General features: G+C 36.8%; 1 non-coding gene across 1 annotated transcript; it reads right to left on the bottom strand.

Moving 5' to 3' along the window:
• Nucleotides 1-10,433: 10,433 nt before the first annotated feature.
• On the bottom strand, nucleotides 10,434-10,565 carry LOC121133082. Its single transcript, XR_005869824.1, has one exon. It is a non-coding gene; the product is annotated as a small nucleolar RNA SNORA72 (small nucleolar RNA).
• Nucleotides 10,566-12,409: the final 1,844 nt, after the last annotated feature.

Genomic DNA, 12,409 nt, shown 5'->3' with positions numbered 1-12,409 from the left:
AGAGTCTAGAGGTAGACTTGGGGAAGTTAGGTATGGAAGATCAGGTGTGGAGGAAGTCTCCATCAACTACCTCCCCTCAGAACTCAGGGAATACTGTAAAAGGAGGCAGAAAGATTGTGAAAAATCATAGGTGATGGAGGACACCAAAAGAACATGACGCTCTGAATCAACTAAGCACGGCATATATGAGCTAATAGAAACTCGAAATAGCAAAATACAGGGCATATATGGGTCTAAACCAGGTCCACTGAATATTTACCATAGATATTAGCTTAGTATTATCAAAGGACTCTTGATTATGAGAACAAATCTCTGACTCATTTGCCTGCTCTTGAAACTCTTTTCTTCCTCTTGGGTTGCCATGTACAACTTAGATATGATAATTTTTGCTTCATCTTACCATATTTTATTTTGTAATGTTGGGTTGTTGTTTCTTAGAATCCCTTTATTTTCTAAAGAGAGACAGAGAAGGAATCAGGAAGAGAGGGGAAGTGGGGAAGGACAGGATGAGAATACAGAGAAGAAACTAAAGTCAAAATATATGAATTTTTTCAATAAAAAATCAAAAAATTAGGCCATTCATTTTGACATCGGTGAGTGGGACCATAATTAAAATTGATACTGTACATTCCTCCTGATTCATTGACTTCTCCTGCTACTATACACCACAAAACATACATGCGTTCCTTACAGAGTAATTAGTGATATTAAGTATTAAAAACTGTCCAATATGATGTTTACCAGAAGAATAACAACTTTTCATGGGTAAAAATTACAAATTTGAGACGTATAATATTGAGTGAAAAACTAGGATGCAGAAAAATCTCATTCTTATGTAAACAACATCAAAAGAGATTTTAGAATGAAGCTAAATCAAAATCTTTCGTAACACAAAGGGATAGAGGAATGAGTCTTGGGGAAACAAAGGACATTCTAATAAAACTCATAACCTTTTTTCCTAAGTAAAGCCAGAACAAACATGAGAATATAACAGAAGGTAACACATTTCTTTAAATTTTCTTTAATGTTTTAGCTTTCTGTAGGACAACATCATCATTCTGGGAAGTTGAGAATTTAGGTGATTATCATACTAATCTCTTCTATTAAATGTTTATTAAGGAAGAGTTAACCACAACAAAATCATGCAGTGAAGACAGAATTATTTTAGATAAACTTTTGGGTATTAATATATTCATTAATTTAATAATGTAGGATAAAATAAAGTATAACAATAAAGGAAGAACAAATGAATAGGTTTAACAAATGTAGTTATCATTAATAAGGGGAAATATGAATAGAAAATAGGTTTGGAGGGGAGACCTAGCATTGCAACTTGAACAATACATTTGATTTTTATAATGTTATCCAAATGAAGACATATTTAATGACTACACAACACCAAATATATTGAAGAGTAAGTGGAGTTACATATTTGATAATCATGAGGATAGATGGGCAAGTTAACATAATGCAGCAGGGAGAAAGATACTAGAAGTGGGCTCCAGTCATGATTACAATACAATCATTTAAAAAAACCAACTAAAAGTGTGTGCATGTGTGTGTGTGTGTGTGTGTGTGTGTGTGTTATAAAAAGTGATGCATAATTTGTGACTAAGGAAACTGCTGAGAAAGTAAATGGAAATAATCAAGAACAAAAAACAGAGGGAAAAACACTGGATATGTCAATTTTACAGCTATTAGTGAAAAATTACAGTGGAACAGACTGCTAGAAAATAAATGAAATGTTTTATTAGCACAGTTTTAAAAAAGTCATTTTTCTACCTTAAAAAAATCATACTTAGATCCAAATGCCTTATGCATTATTTCATTAAAATGTATCAATTTGGCACATGAATAAGATCCAGTGCTCTTTCCTTGGATGTACATGTTGTTCATTGACTATATTATCTAACTACCCTGGAATTTTATCCTTCCCAGAATTCTCTAGCTAGCATCAGAAAATTATTCATTTTTATTTTGTTTTGTTTTTTTAGTAAAATGCTGTATAAACACAGCTGAAAATTTTGAAAATTATGTTTCCTAAAGTCAATAAATAGACTGAAAATACATTTTGGTAATACCGATTATCTTAATGTAAAGTATAATATCTCAGTAAAGTAGTGGGCTGGAAGATGTTACTGAAAATCAAAAGTACTACAGCATGTGCATTCTTTAGAACCAAAGCTTACTTTCCAATAATGTAAATTTACCTCTATGATGTTTTCGTATTTTAGAACTCCCAGTTTAAATAATGTAAAATGCTTATTCATGGTAAGTTTTTATGTCATGCAATAAGCTGAATTGTATTTTTCTACCATCTGTTTTAAAATCAAGCATTTAAAGTGCAAGTATTGAAGCTAAATATTAAAGAACTATTGGGAGCAGGAAAAAATTGTGTTCTATTTGGAAAAATACTCAAACTGCATAAGTTAGGAAAAGCACATATACCTGATGAGTAGCACTGTAAGATATGGACATGTTCAACTTTCTTTTTTTGAAACAAATTCAACACACGACACTAGCAAACACATGTTCACAACATCTGATTGGGTATTTTTTTAGTCTGCAAATCATTTTATCATCATCTGACACAACCCATATTTCCATTTCTTTCTTCTCATCTCTTTTTTTCCTTTCTTCCCCCGGAAAAAGAGAAAGGGACAAGATCTCCAAATCAAATTGGGATTCTGGGGAGAGGGGAGAGGGAGCTAGGAGAAAGACAACAAGAAGAGGAGGGGAAAGAAGGACATGAGGGAGCAGGAAGATTGAGTCTGGGAAGAATAGAGGAGAGCAAGAAAAGAGATACCATAATAGAGGGAGCCATTATAACTTTAAAGAAATCTGGCACAAGGTAAATGTCCTAAGATCTACAAGGATGATCCCAAATAACAATCTACCCTAAATGCCCTTCCCTGATAATAAGATTGATGACTACCTTATTTACCATCCCAGAGTCTTCATCCAGGAGCAGATAGAAGCAGAAGACACCCACAGCTAAACACTGGGGTGAACACCTGGAGTTCATTTGCAGAGAAGGAGGAATGATGGGTAAAGTGGTTATGACCAGATTGGAGAAACTCACAGAAACAGCTGACCTGAACTAGCAGGAGCTCATGAATCACAAACTGATAGCTGAGAAACCAGCATAGGACTGATTTAAAACTCCTGTGAGTTAGGAGGCCTGGGAAGTATATGGGGCCTCTAGCAATGGATCAGTATGTACCCCCAGTATAGGAACATACTTTAGAAGCCCATTCTACATAGAGAGATACTCTCTCAGCCTTGACATATGGGGGAGGGTCTAGCTACAGCTCCAAATGATATGACAGATTTTGAATGTCCCCCATGGAAGGCCTCACACTCCCTGGGGTGCATAAAAGGAATGGGATAGGGGGTTTGTGGGGAGGAGATGAGAAGGGGAGTGAGAAGGAACTGGGATTGACTTGTAAGACATGCTTGTTTCTAATTCAAATTTAAAAAATCACACAAAAAACCTAAAATTAGATGTGCATATATGATTTTAAATCTTAATATCTCTTGCTTCTTCTATGAATTCTTATTCCACATTTACTTTTTCTATTTAAATAACTATGAAAATAACTTTTACAAACATGATAATGCATGGTCATGCATGAAAACACATAAAATAATCAGATGATATTTAGTAGAGAATGATCAATGAGTGTCTTAAAAATTATGGACATATACTTACATAAACCTGACTACAAGAATAGATCTTTTGAGTTAATCTTGTATCCTGCACTTTGCCTAAGGTGTTTAACAGCTGTAGGAGTTCCCTGGTAGAATTCTGTAGTCACTTATGTAAACTATCATATCATCTTCAAATAGTGAAAATCTGATATCTTTCTTTCCAATTTGTATCAACTTAATCTCCTTTTGTTTTATTACTCTAGCAAGAACTTCAAGTACAATATTGAAGAGATATGGCGAGAGTGGACAGCCTTGCCTCGTTCTAAATTGTAGAGGGATCATATTGAGTTTCTCTCCATTTAGTTTGATATTTGCTGTCAGTTTCCTGTATATTGCTTTTATTATATTTAGGTATGTTCCTGTTGTTCCTGATCTCTCCAAGACCTTTATCATGAATGGGTGTTGGATTTTGTCAAAGACTTTTTTCAGCATCTGCTGAGATGATCATATGATCTTTCTTTTTCAGATTGTTTATATATTGGATCGCACTGATGGATTTTTATATGTTGATCCATCCCTACATCCCTGGGATGAAACCTATTTAATCATGGTGGATGATTTTTCTGATATATTCTTGGATTCAATTTGCCAGTATTTTATTGAGTATTTTCACATCAATGTTCATGAGAGAGATTGGTCTGTAGTTCTCTATCTTAGTTGTGTCTTTGTGTGGTTTGGATACAAAAGAAATTGTTGCCTTGTAAAAAGAGGTTGGCAATGTCCCTTCTGTTTCTAAGGTGTGGAACATTTGAAGAGTACTGGTATTAGCTCTTCTTTGAATTTCTGGTATAATTCTGCACTGAAACCATCTGGCCATGGACTTTTTTTGGTTGGAAGGCTTTTGATGACTGCTTCTATTTCATTAGGGATTATAGGTCTACTTAAATTGCTTATCTAATGTGGAAATATTAAGCTACACAAAATAGGGATTTCCTATGATATTTTATTGAGGAATGAATCACTTTACATGAGAAACAAAGAAAGTCGAGAATCAAAGATTTGCATGCTGCTCTCCAGGCCTAAACCGGAACCCAAGAAAAAGTCTCCTTCCCCTAATTATTTTAAGCCCTGTATATTCTATGTACCTGTGGCCATGCCCAAAGCATTGTCGGTGCTAAGGATACATAAAATCTCTCCCTACATTTATCTGTTCTTGATTTAATTTTGCTACCTGTGAAATGAGTCCTTTCCTCTCTATCTGAAAGTTTCTATCACTCTCAAAAATTCCTTTATGTTCCTGTCCTGCTGAAAGCCCATTGCAGAAACTCACCAGGTGAAAAACTGTCTTCCCATAACATAGTAATCCAGAAAGTATGACATGGTGATGCTCTCGGTTTCCCCAGTGTCTGTTGTTATGCCCCGCTTTTCATTTCTGATTTTGTTAATTTGCATGTTCTCTTTATGCCTTTTGGCTAGGTTGGATAAGGGTTTGTCTACGTTAAGGATTTTCTTGAAGAACCAACTCTTTGTTTCTTTCTTTCTACTTTATTGATTTCAACTCCAAATTTTATTATTCTCTGGCATCTACTCCTCCTTGGAGAGTTTGCTTCTTTATAGAGTTTTCAGGTGTTCTGTTAATTCTGTAGGGTGCCTATTCTCCAGTTTCTTCATGTGGACACTTAGTTCTATTGGTACAGGAGACAGTTTCTTGAACATAACACCAGTAGCACAGACACTAAGATCAATAATTAATAAATGGGACCTGCTGAAACTGAGAAGCTTCTGTAAGGCAAAGAACACAGCAAACAAGACAACACAGAAGCCCACAGAATGGAAAAAGATATTCACCAACCCCACATCTGAAAGAGGGCTGATCTGAAAAGCTTACAAAGATCTTAAGAAGCCAGGCTTCAAAACACCAAATAATTCCATTAAAAAATTAGGTACAGAACTAAATAGAGAATTCTCTATAGATTAGGCTAAAATGGCTGATAGACATTTAAAAAAAGTTCTCAACAGTCTTAGCCATCATGGAAATGCAAATCAAAACAACTCTAAGATACCATCTCACACCTGTCATGGCTAAAATAAAAAACACCAAAAACAGTTTATGCTGGAGAGGATGTGGAGAATGGGAAGACTCCTCTGCTTCTGATGGGAGTGTCAACTTGTACAGCTACTTTGAAAACCAGTATGGAGATTCTTCAGGAAAATTGAAATCAGTCTACCACAAGATCCAGCAATTCCCCTTTTAGTTATATACCCAAAAGATAAACATTCATACAATAAGGATATCTGTTCAACTATATTCACAGCAGCATTATTTGTAATAGTCAGAACCTGGAAGCAAACTAGATGTCCCTCAACTGAAGAGTGGTAGAGAAAATGTAGTACATTTACACAATGGAGTACTACTCAGCAGGAAAAAAATGGAATATTGAAATTTGCAGGCAAATGGATGAAATTTGAAGGAACCATCCTGAGTCAGGTAACCCAGTCACAGAAAGACAAACATGGTGTGTATTCACTCACATATGGATTTTAGACATGGAACAGGGGATTGGCAGTCTACAATCGTACCGCAAGAGAGTCCAGAAAACAGGGAGGACCCTAAGAGAAATATGCATAGTACCCTGGAGAAAGGGAATTGGACAGGATTTCCTAATTGGATTACGACCATGGGAGGAGGGCAGAGGGATTGTGAGAAAGAGAGGGGGGAAGAGTACATGGCAGAGAAGGAAGGTTGAGTCAGGGGAATAATAGAGGAGAGCAGGAATAGAGATACCATAAAAGGGGGAACCATGATACATTTGAGGAGAAATCTGGCACTAGTGAGATTTTCAGAGATCTACAAGGATGACACCAAATGGCAATCTAAGCAATAGTGGAGAGGCTACCCTAAATTGACAAATACCTTGAATGCCATACTAGAGCCTTCATTCAGTGGCTGATACAAGCATAGGTAGACATGCACAGCCAAACACTAAATTGAACTCCTGTAACCCAGTTACAAAGAAGGAGTGATGACCAAAGGTGTCACGACCAGATTGGTGAAACCCACAGAGATGTCTGACCTGAACAAGGGGGAACTCATGGACTCCAACTGATGGCTGAGAAGCCAGCATGGGACTGATCCAGACCCCCTGAACGTTGGTGTCAGTGAGGCCTTGGCAATCTTTGGGACCTTGATTAGTAGATCAGTATTTATCCCTGACATACGAATCAACTTTGGAAGCGATTCCACATGTAGGGGTGCTCTCTCAGTCTGGACACATGTGGGAGGGCCTAGGCCCTGTGAAGGATGATATGGCAGACTTTGGATATCCCTGTGGAGGGCCTCACCCTCCCTGGGGAGGGGTGGGGTGATGGGGTGGAGGGTTGAGTGGGTTGTTGCAGGTGGGAGAGGAGGAGTGGGAGAGGGAGCTGGTATTAACATATGAAGCAAGTTTGTTTGTAAGTTAAATTAAGAAAAAAGAATAGATCTTATTTCCAGTAGAATTAATTTGCCTCAAACACATACTGAAATGGTTTGTGTTGTACAGTATGGTCGAAGTGGAGGCATGCTATCTGTGAAATGAGTCCTCTCCTCTCTATCTGAAAGTCTCTATCGCTCTCGAACATTCTTTTGTGTTTCTGTCCTGCTGAAAGCCCATTGCAGAAACTCACCCGGTGTAAACCTGACTTCCCATAACATAGTAAGCCTGTTTATGAAGCCATGTGTCCTGCCTTATTCTGAAGACAGTGCAGATCCCAGGAGCTACATGAGCTAATAAATGTACTTCAGATGCAGGCAGGTGGTAGCATCTGTAAGCAATGACAAAGCTGCACTAGGAATTATGGTCTTCTTGCTGGGCAATCACAGGTCATTTTACAAGACCAAGACAATCACATTAATTTGCAAATAGTTTTCATAATAGAACATATATTAGCTATTGTCAAATAATTTTATGACTCTTTTCAGATTATTTAATGTTAGGTTCTCATTCATTTCTTTAGTTATGTCTGTTATACACATGTAGAATCCAGAAAATGTTTTCAATTGTTATGCGTCACTCTTCACCTTATTCCTTTAAGGCAGAATCTCTCCTTGAACCTGGACCACGGATTTTTCAACTAGAATGTTAGCCAGTAAACCTCACCGATCCACCTGTGTCTAACCCCAAGAAAATTATCTTTGCATGAGAGAAGGTACCCATCTTGTTCACTGCCTGGTTGTTATTCTGATTTTGATAATGCAGGACTTTATTTACTCTTTAAGGTTAGTTGAGAATTTAGTTTTCTATAATGGACTGTGAGAGAATTTATATTTCTTTTAAATGTTTTCAAGAAATCTTCTGGGAAGCTAGAATTTTCTGGTTACCTGTTTCGTCCTTTAATTTTATTTTAATCAAGCTATACTCTTTCTAGATTTTATGTTACTAGTATTATTCATTTAGTGTTGCCCCAGTACTAAAGAAGGACAGTGTTTGCCATGTCCCCAATGTCCTATAAGTTTTTCAGTTCTTCATGTTATCTCCACTTCTGTTGATTTCTATGCAAATTAAATGCACATAAAAGTTGTATTCTTTTTAATCAATGAATATCTTAAAGGAAGAATACTATGGAGACAAGAAGAACCTTTTTCATTCCATCCAAAGGAGCAAGTCCACAAAGTAGCATCACTAATGATGTTAAGTTGATCACATGGACTGGGGACTAAACACCTTTAAATCTCTGTATCTGTGGCCTGTTCTCCAGAAGTAACTTACTAAGCAAAGCACATGATTTGGAGTGGTATCGATTAAAACTCTGTTTCCTGGTGAGAGAATATCAATCAATTTATGGATTTAAGAAAACTTTAACTATAAACAGTTAAACTGTTGACAGTCCACTGTATTTGACAGGAATAAGGAGTTTCCCTGCCCCAGCGTGGTTTTTCAGGTTCTTTTTTTCCTGATAATTCCGAGTCTTTCTTGGCCTTTATCATTAGTTCATACTCAAAGTTGGTCATTTTATGACTTCCTGAAGTTCTCTCACTCTTGAATGATGTCAACATTCCTCCTTTAGTAGTTTGCTCCTTGAATTTCAGTCTCCATTTTCCTAATCCTAGAATCCTTGCTGCATTACCACCCACATAGAGAGTACAACTCTTCCTGTCTTCTGCCTGAGATTTGTACTGTGAATGACTCTTGGGATGTTTCTTGGAAATCATAGGACTTATATATTTCCTACATCTCAAAGTCACTTCCTCTCTTTGCTTTGCATTGGACTCTCCAGAGCCAGTGTTTCATACATTACTGTTTTCATTGAGGTGGTCAATTATTTTCCCTTTCAACATATCCATCCCAAAGTATCAAACTTCGTCCAGCTTTATTTCTTTCAGTATTAACCTCGCATAGCCAGAATTATTTGTCTACGTGCTATACATTGACAGATGAATTTCAATCTAGGCATTTTCTGTGACCTTGTTAATAAGGAAAAGCATTACTAGTACACATACCTAAGCCCATGTTGTATTCAAAGAGTATTAGCACCTCTCATTCTTAGCAAGAGGCATGTCATATATCCCACTGATATTTGTGCTAACTTCTCTGGCTGTTTGCATGTGACCATCACTTTCAGCCTCCAAGAAGACACCTCACTAAGTATTCAAACTGTTTTATAATAAACCTGGATGGCTTATGCCTTCCACAAACACTATGGCCTTCTCTTCTCTGTTTTGTCAGGTGAAATAGCTCCCTTAATTGATCCAATTGACATTCATGCTAAGTTTAAACATTTCTGGTATTTTTTTGCAACAATTCTACCAATGTCATCATTTTTATTCTTAAATCCTCCCTATTACTTCTTTACAGATTTTAATACATGCAGAATTCAACTTTTTAATATACCTATATTGACTCTCCATTCTTTATTATCCATTTCTTTCATGCCACGCTATATTGTTAATGGGTGTTCAACTGCTTATTGGTTTACATTTAAATTAAATATCAACCCTAAAATATGATATTTTTCTAATACAAAAGTTATCTACAAACTTTCATTCTCATAAATATTCTCTCTTCTGCAATTATACTGAATTGAATTTGTATTGTTCTTTCTTTCCCTGAAGATATTTTAAATAACAATGAAACCTCCAGTGCAAGCATCATTGCAGAGGTTCCTCAGAGGCTCAAACAATTAAAGAGGATTACCACATAAAGTCAACTTAAGTTATATTGCCAAGGTACAACACCAAGCAAAAGTTGACTTTATTTCTGAGAAGGGACACAAATGTTCAGAGTCCTAGAATTCATGTTTATTAGGCCTGTCCTGGTGGTACACACCCTTAATTCCAGCACTCAAGATAGATCTCTATGAGTGCAAAGCCAGTGTGGTCTAGGTCATGAGTTCAAGGCCAGCCAGGGCTACAAAGAATTCATACTTATATTTTCCTATAAAATAAAAAACAGAGTTGGGTGTGGTGGCACATGCCTTTAATCCCAGCACTCGGGAGGCAGAGGCAGGTGAGTTTGAGGCCAACCTGGTCTACAGAGCAAGTTCCAGATCAGCCTCCAAAGCAATACAGTGAAACCCTGTCTCGAAAAACCAAAAAAAAACAAAGAAAGAAAAACAGTAGCATTACATTTCCCTTAATGGCAACAGATAATCACAGAATTTCCTTACAGCAGACCAGAAAACATATTAGAATTGATTAAGTACTAATTATTACAGCAGCTACGATGTCATTTTTTTAGGGTCAATTAAAAGAACCCTGAAATCTTAGCTATCACATGATTACACATAACAATCAAATCAGAGCTTCTTTTCCGCAGCTTTTTAAAACCAGGCCTAGGGATAGAACTAGTTATGGGGACACGTGCATAGTCTTAAGTGTAGAGTATTTTTAGCTGGTCCTGATTACCACAGAATCAGAACAGGGGAAATATCCATATCATATTTCTTTCTTAAATCCTCTGGTGAGCAGTGAGTTTGTCTTACCTGTGTTACAATTATTCATGGAGTTCAGCTAAATGTTCATAAAAGCATGTAGACACAAGGTGTCCACCAATAACATATTGAAAGTCTTTTATGGATAATTTATTTGAATTACCAAAGTATCAAAAGTGAAAATATCCATAGAAATTTTATACTTATATATTTTTCTTACAGTTTGCTATTCATCCTCAACAAAATGTAAATTGTAATTTTAATGACCATTTTTTATCAATTTTATTATAATTTTTATATTGTCTGCATTTAGAATCTACATTATGAATTAATTACCACTTATGTTTTGGTATATTTCTGAATAGGGTAAGAATTACAAGCACACATGTTAATTTGAGCATTATCTTATTTTAGTCAGTTGCTTCCTTAGATTAGAATTTTGCTGTTCAGGTTCCCATCAATAGTTCTTTTGGTCATGGCAATAAATGGAAATTGCATCTTTTACACCATCATAATTTCTGTGATGAGAACATGATACAGAAATTTTAATATTTTGTCCACTTCTGACAGTAGTCATAAACAATTCCATTTTGACCTTTTATATATGATTCACATCAATTGACAGGGCACGTGTTTTCCTTCTTTACCTACTATTGTATTGGACCACTAAGACAAAAGGGAAAATGATCATGCAATCAAACTTTCTAATAGTGGATAGTAGCACCCCAATTTTGTTTAAAGGAGGCATGAGCTCATGATGCAAGAGCATTCATATGTATATATATATATAAGTAGTCATTGTTTTGAAAATATCTTCTAATTTTTATAATTATACTTTTATTTAATACCTGTTCTTATTCATTCTATTACCAACTATATTTTAAAGATAGTAAAGGACCCAAAGTAAGAAGGAAGGTACACATGGACTTTGGACTCCCATAGAACAATGTGAGGTGCACTCTCACCCTGAACTCTTGGGGAAGGGTCTAGGCCCTGCCCTATATGAAATGACAGACTATGGACATCCCCATGGAGGGCCTCACCCTCCCTGGGGGAATGAGGGGATAATGGGGGGAGGGTTGGGGGAAGGGCATGGGAGGAGGGGAGGGAATGGGAGAGGGACCTGGAACTGACTTGTGAAGCAACTTCGTTTCTTATCTAAATTTAAACTGGAAAATAAAATATAAAAAAAAGAAAGAAGGAAGGAAGGAAGGAAAGAAGGAAGGAAGGAAGGAAAGAAGGCAGGAAAAAAATTTTAATTTGGGGTTCAGGTACTAGTGTTTATAAATTCAGTCTATTTGGGGTTTTACATTTGTTGTGATCTTTTACAAAATAGAATGCTTTCTCTACTTATATTGAAAAAGAACACTCGTAGTTGATATTTGAAGATAATAATACTCTCAGGGAGCTCTCTGTGATCTCCTGGCCTGGGGACTGCAGCCAAATTGACACACCCCTGAGGATCAAGTAACCAGGAGCCTGCTGAGACAGGCTGTCTACTCCTGCCCTCACTCTGGGCAGAGGGCAGAGGTGAGCTCCAACCCTCCTTCATCCCAAATTCTTTTCCCTTGCTCTCTCTGGGATCTCATGGCCTTAGGACTACAGACAGGTGGACTCACCCCTGGCTCACCAAGCAACCACAAGTCTGCTGATAGCACTGTGCTAATCCAGTTCCCACATACTTGGAGAGGGAGTGCCTCAGACCCATCTGTACCCACTGTGAGACCCATCAGATTAATGGACCTGCTTGCACCCACTGGAAGAGAACCTTGAATCCATACCCACCAGGAAAGGAAGAGATCCCACCTGTACCTACTGGAAGAAGGAATGGGAAAACAACAATATAAGA

This window comes from Mesocricetus auratus, unplaced genomic scaffold (assembly GCF_017639785.1).
Source record: "Mesocricetus auratus isolate SY011 unplaced genomic scaffold, BCM_Maur_2.0 Super-Scaffold_100019, whole genome shotgun sequence".
Taxonomy (NCBI): Eukaryota; Metazoa; Chordata; class Mammalia; order Rodentia; family Cricetidae; genus Mesocricetus; species Mesocricetus auratus.
The sequence above is the reverse complement of the archived record's forward strand: the minus strand, read 5'-3'. Positions and strand labels throughout refer to the sequence as shown.